Here is a 7,437-nt window from a genome sequence, read left to right on the forward strand (position 1 = left end):
TCTCTCTCTCTCTCTCTCTCTCTCTCACTCTCTCTTTCAAAATAAATAAACCTTTAAAAAAAAAGAAGAGAAAGGACTTTGACATGGGTTGTAATGGATATGAACACAAACTGCCCAGATCCCACTTCGGTTAAGGATTTGTAGTCGCAGCTGCTGGAAGTGCTGTCAGGAGAGAGTCTTGGACTTCCAGCCCCTTCAAGGATTGTCTCCATTGCAGATATGACCTATCTAACCCCAGTGATAGGCAGAAAGGCCTTACCCTACGGCCCAATGCAGAACAATTCACTCGTACAACTTTTACTTCCAGGACTCTCTGTGGTATTGAACAAAGCTGGCATCAGACCCAACTCACAGCTCAATTTCTCCTGGCAAACCAACTTCCATCCCATCTATTATTAAGATGCTTATCCTGAGGACTCTCCATATGATACATATTGCACACTAAATTTTACCTCAAAGTCTGCTTTTGTAGAGAATCCTGGGATTCTCCCAGAAAACCTGTGACAAAGATGAAATAAAATTCTCAGAGACATCCTTTTGCAAGCAGGTGGAGTAAAGTAAGAGGATGTAGCAATGATTTTTGACTCTAAAGTCTTAAGTAGAAAGCCAAACTCAGTGTGTGAGCCTGGGAGAAGGGAAATAATTCTCATTCCTGTACTCCTAAGCATTGTGTATATGCACAGACAGAAATTGGTTGTGGAGGCTCTCACTTGAATAAATTGATAATAGGAACTGAATATTTAGCTTATTTGTGTCAAAAATTTTAAATGACATTAGGTCAAATGTCTAATTCAAATGATAATTTCTTAAAAAGTCAACCCCTAATTTTTTTTCCCTAGCCTCTGTTGTTGTTTTTTTTTTAATATTTATTTATTTTTGAGACAGAGACAGAGACAGAGACAGAGAGACAGAGCAGGAGTGAGGAGGGACAGAGAAAGACATAGAATCGGAAGCAGGCTCCAGGCTCTGAACTGTCAGCACAGAGCCTGACGTGGGGCTTGAATTCACGAGCTGTGAGATCATGACCTGAGCGGAAGTCAGATGCTTAACTGACTGAGCCACCCAGGTGCCCCCAGCCTCTGTTTTTTGGGTTAAAAAATAATGTTAGGTTTTGCCTGTGGATTTTGGAGTAACTAATCTACACTGGCATAAGATGTGAGATTTATTCTGTGGAAATACTGAACCAGAAAATCTCTGGGCTCAGGGACATGAAATGAAGTCACAAAAGCAGAGAGATCATATTTTCTTTCTATATATTATTAAATTTATTTAATTATTAATTTTTTACATTATTAAAATTTCCATGATATTAACTTTCTATATTATTAATTTTAACTTTTCTATATTATTCATTTTCTATATAATTTATTTCTTTTAAATCTTGGATTGTCAGTTGTCTGTACTTACAGTAGAATATTTGTCCATTCACCTAAGGAAGGACATCCTGGTTGGCTTCAAAGTTTTGGCAGTTAATAAAATTGCTATAAACATCTGTGTGCATGTTTTTGTGTGGACATAATATTGAACTTTGGGTAAATACCAAAGAGCATGATTGTTGGCTTGTATGGCAAGAGATTGCCAAAATGTCTTCTAAAGTGGCTGTACCATTTTGCATTCCCACTGGCAGTGAATGAGAGTTCCTATTGCTTCACATCCTTGTCAGCATTTGATATTGTTGACGTTCCAGATTCTGGCCCTTCTAATAGATGTGTAGTCTCATCACTATTTTAATTTTAATTTTCCTGATGACGTGTGATGTACAGCATGTTACATATACTTATTTGCTATCTTTATATCTTACTTAACAAAGTGTCTGTTAAGGTCTTTGCCCCATTTTTTAATTGGGTTGTTTGTTTTCTTATTGTTGCATTTTACGAGTTCTTTGTGTGTTTTGGACAACTGTCCTTTTCCAGATGTGTCTTTGCAAATATTTCTTGGTCAATGTCTTGTCTTCTCATTCTCTGGACACTATCTTTCATAGAGAAGAAACTTTCATTTCAATAAAGTCCAATTTATCAATTATTTCTTTCATGGATTGGGATTTTGATGTCATGTCGAAAAATCATTGCCACAGCCAAGGTCATGTACCTTTTCTTATATTATCTTCTAGGAGTTCTATAGCTTAGCCTCAGCCATGTCTAATGTACTAAAAAGCCCTTCAAGGCATTCTCCTTTCCTATCACAGTGCTTCTGATCTCTAGCATTTCTTTTTGGTTCTTTCTTAGTATCTGCCTTTCTCTGCTTAGGTATTCCATCTGTTCTTGCATGCTGTCTACTTTACTCATTAGAGCCTTTAGCATGTTAATCATAGGGATATTAAATTCCTGATCTGATAATTCCACCATCACTGTCATGCCTACTTCTGATGCTTGCTCTGTCTCTTCAAATGATATTTTTAGCATTTTAGTATGCTTCACACACACACACACACACACACACACACACACCAGCCCCCAATAGCTGGACATGATGTATCAGGTAAAAGGAATGACTTTAAATGGGGCTTTATTAGTGTCTGATAAGGTATGGGGGAGGGGAAACATCCTATAGTTTCAATCTTTTGGTGAGCCTATGCCCCTGGAATTTGAACTCCATAAGTGTTTCTCACTTTTGTTTTGTCGTTTTGTTTTAATTCTCCTCCCTTAGACAAAACAGGGTGGCTAGAGTGGACTGTGGGTGGGTATATCCTTCTCCCACATGGAAGGCTAGAGGGGCCTGGAGTTGGCTTTTTTTTTTTTCTCCTATGGTCATTTAGGTGCTAATACCATACCAGGTTAGGCTCTGGTTAACTAGTTTCTCCTGAGGCCTTGTTAAAAGGAACAGAGTGCCATGACATGTTTCAAAATGGTTCCTTTCCCCCTCTCCTTGCTAGGAGCATGAGGGGATTTTTCTTAGATGTTTACTGTGGGAGCTTTGGGAAGCTCCTGGAGGCAAATATCACAATATCTTACCCCTCCCTCACCCTGCCATTGTTGGGTCCCCCTGGGTTTTTTAACCCTCAGACTTGTCTACACCGAGACTCCAGCAACCTGTTAATTTAGTTCAAATTTTCCTACCTTAATGGTAGTTCCCACAGCCATCTTGCTTATGGGCCTCTACTCTGTACTCCCTGTAATACAGGGAGCCAACTCCCTGTATTCCCTGAGTCTCCACTCTCGGGGTGGTAATGTGCCCCGTGTCCTTTCCTTTCTCATGGATCCAAGAAGAGGAGATGTTGATTTTCAGTCTGCTCAGTTTATCCCCATTGTTACGACAGAGTGATGACTCTGAGCTCCTCACATGAAAAACTGGAAACTGGACCTCAGGTTTATTGTTTTTAAAACCAGATCAAGGAAATTCTCATGTTTTTAGCTTAATGTTTTAATAAGCATGTCAGTATTAAATTTAGTCGAATATATTTTCCTTATCAATCTAGATTATCACATGATTTATTCCTTATATTCACTATATTACATATATACTATATTCACTATATTTCATATATACTATATTCACTATGTTACATATATACCATATTCACTATATTACATGTATACTATATTCACTTGTATATATTACATGTATATAAATCACTGTGTGATTTTTGCATGTAAAACATCTTTGATGCTTGAATTAAATGCATGAAAAGGAGGAAATCATTTGTTATTCCAGACTGATGTAGAAAAATATTTGATTAAATTTAATACTGATTATGTATTTTCATAAAAATCCAATAGGATCATGGACTGTGTGTGTATGTGTGTGCACACACAATTACTGGATTATATCTGATGATATTTTGTTTTGGATTAAATCAATTTTAAAGGATATTTTGGTCTTTAATATTTATTTTCTGTGATGTCATTTTCTGGTTATGGAATACAGGTTACACTTGCCTCATAAAAATCATTAAGAAGTGATCCTTCTTTTTATATTCTCTAGAAACACAGGTGTAGCATTTCTGTTATTTTTCTTTTCTGTTTTGAGCTATTCATTAAAGATGCCTTCTGGCTCTGGGGTTTTCTCTCTATAAAACTTTCAAATAGGGGTTTAAAGAAAGACATAAATTCCTGATAATCTGCAGAACATTAGTTTCAGATGGAAATTTCTCAGCCATTGTCTCTCAAATATTGGTTTTGTGATATTCCCTTTTCTCATGTATCTTCACCATATCTTGGAATCTTTGTCTCACATGTCAATTATTCTCTGTTATATATGTCTGTTTTCATTGTCATCTTTTTTTTTCCTTTTGGTGCCACACTTTAGGTGTTTGCAGAAGGTTATTTCAGTGAATGCTTGATCAAGATACCAAATAAAGTGCCTTGAGGAAAGATGTTATGATTTCTCTTTCCCACTGCTCTGAACCTGGTGTCTATATTATGTCTCAATACAGTGATTCAGAAAAGAAAATTCTACCCAAGAGCCAATAAGATGGGGTTAAGAAATGCTCAGTATTAGGATATAAAATTCAAATACTTTCCCATCTAATAACTGATTTTCATTAACTTGCACATCTTAAGCCACACCACTCTCCATTGTCAGTTTTCACACATCCTCTTTGAATCAGGTTCAATGAAGATCTTGTGTTTCTGTGAATATACCATGTGTTAGGAAAATGAAAGCTTCCCAGATTTCCCAACACAAGCACATACAGATGTGCGCGTGCGCACACACACACACACACACACATACTATTATCCTAATTCTACTTATAATATTAATTATACTTATAATTAGTTAATTATAAGTAAATATTAATTATAAGTAAATTAATAACCAAGGAAATTTTAAGTCTGGATGATGTTAAATTAGACAACAAATCATCAACCCTTCTACTTAAATACACTAAATGTTTTTCTTTGGTAAAGAACCTCACTGTGAAATGAGGCATTGCGCCATTTACTCCCCCATCAGCTCAGTCAACAAGGTCTATAAAATTTTATTTCAGAGAAAGATGAGTGTGACTATTGGATTATATGGTAAAGATTTGTGATAAATAATGAGATTGAGATTTGGGAGAATGGTGTAGCCTGGAAAACTGGGACTATGGAATTAGTGATTAATCTTCAAGAGGAAAGATTGAATAGTGCAACTCATCACTTAAGCTAAATTATCATTGAGTTAGATGCAGGTGAAAAGAAATTGAAAAATATCATTAAGCAGATTATCAACTGTTTTTTTATTCATATTATCCCTAGATATTTCCCCTTTCCAGAAAAAAAACAATCTTATTAATATTTTATGACTAATAAAATATCAAGAGAGCAGAATCCCAAAAGCCAAATTTATCTGATATAATGTATATTTTAGAATGCCAACATGTTAATATATGAAATGCAACTTTTCTAAACTGGATGCATACCTCCCAAAGGGAAGACAGTTTTCCTTCTGATAATAAATATATATGTAAATCCAAATTGTGGTTAAAAGGCACTCTAATACTCATTAGATCACATCCAGACAAATTAGCCTTATGACTTAATTATTTGATGGCTACAAAATTTGATGTTCCCTTTGAAGAGTCTTTGAAAGAAGTTTCATCTCAGGGCACAAAATAAAGGATCACAGAAATGGTAGCCTGGCAGAATACTAAGAATAATTAATTTAATAGCAATTATATGTCAAAGGAACAGGCAGTAAATTTTTGATTATCTGTTATTGAGTATTCAATATGTTCTAAATGCTATATATGTTAACTCATTGAACATTTAAAAAAAACATAGGAGATAGAAAAAAATATTACGAACTCCTTGTATACATAAGGAAACAGGGGCAAAAATGGCTAAGTAATGTCCCCTAGGTTACATAGGCCGTAAGTGCTGGAACTGGGATTCAAAGATAAGGACCTCTGGATCTCCAATCCATGACCTTTCTGGTCATGGTTCTGGAGCCCGTGCTCTTTGCCTTTATGTCACCTTGAGACTTACACACAGAATATTCATTTTTAGTTTAGTTTTGTTGCCCCTCTTTTCTTCCACCTGCCTCCTGCTTAAAATAGGGGTTTTCAATGTTGGCACTATTGACATTGGACATTCTTTGTTTTTAAAGCCTGTCCTGCTCATCGAAGGATGTTTTGAAGCATCCCCTAGCATCTACAAGCTAGATATCATTAACATTTCCACAGTTTTGACCCCTAAAAAAGCCCCCAGACATTGTCAAATATTCTCTGTTAGGAAAAAATTCCTTCTTGTTGAGAATTACTGCCTTAAATCGATGATTCTCTCAACTTCCATTCTCAAACTGAATTCTGCAGAACACAAATTTCAGATATTAATAAGTGCTGTCTGGATAAAATGTGTCTGGAGAAGGCTGGGTTAAACTATGTTAAATAGGTTTTGTCAGTGCTGGATTTCTCTGAAATATTGGCATACAATATAAATGTTTACATGCAATGATATTACAATGTACAGGGTTCCTTATGCTGTTTGCTTTTTTAAAAAATATATTTAACATAAAAAAAGGGGAGTGCCTGGGCGGCTCAGTCTATTAAGCATCCAAACCTTGCTTTAGGCTCAGGTCATGATCTCACAGTTCATGAGTTCGAACCCCGTGTTGGGTTCTGCGCAGACACAGTGCACAGCCTGCTGAGGATTCTCTATCTCTCCCCCTCTCTGTGCCCCTCCCATTCTCGTTCTCTTAAAATAAATAAATAAACTTAATTATATATGTATATATGTATATATGTATATATATGATATATAACATTGTATAATTATATTTGACATGACATTTTCTGTAACATGTTGATTACATATTACAATATATTAATGATTAATTAATGTAATTAATGATTACAATATATTAATGATTAATTAATGTAATTATGATTAATATATTGTAATATGACTTTCATTGTAGTGATAGTATCCCTACCACATCACATAATTATGATTCCTTCTGTGTAGTTGAAATAATTAAGATCTAGTCTTTTAAGCAAGTTTGATGATTGTGATACAATATTGTTGTCTATATTCACTCTACTGTGCATTAAGACCTATAGATCTTATTTACTCTAATAACAGGTTTGTATTCTTAAATATTATCTATCCTATCCACACCCTCCTCCTCTCCCAGCCCCTGGTAACCAACACTTTACTATGTACCATTTGCCCCAAGCGTAATTGACTGAGGCTTACTTTATTTATTTGTTTGATCATTAATTCTATCCATATAGAGGTTTATTGTACATTTTAGGAAAATCTTATATAGGCACTAACATTTTATAGCAGTAAGATACCAAAAAATCAGATTTTGGAAAAGTGGAATTTCATGGGGCAGTATAAAGAATATATTTGGAGGCAGCTACGGCATCCCTAAAAACCAGCATGAAGTCATGTTGCCCTCCATTGAGATTTTATTGGAAATTACTTGAATTGATCTGACATTGAAGATAATGGGAACAAAATGATGTATTCTGAGAGGTAGTTTACTCTGTGAATAGAGAAATGTTGGTAGATA

The sequence above is a fragment of the Leopardus geoffroyi genome, chromosome D1, assembly GCF_018350155.1.
Source record: "Leopardus geoffroyi isolate Oge1 chromosome D1, O.geoffroyi_Oge1_pat1.0, whole genome shotgun sequence".
NCBI lineage: Eukaryota > Metazoa > Chordata > Mammalia > Carnivora > Felidae > Leopardus > Leopardus geoffroyi.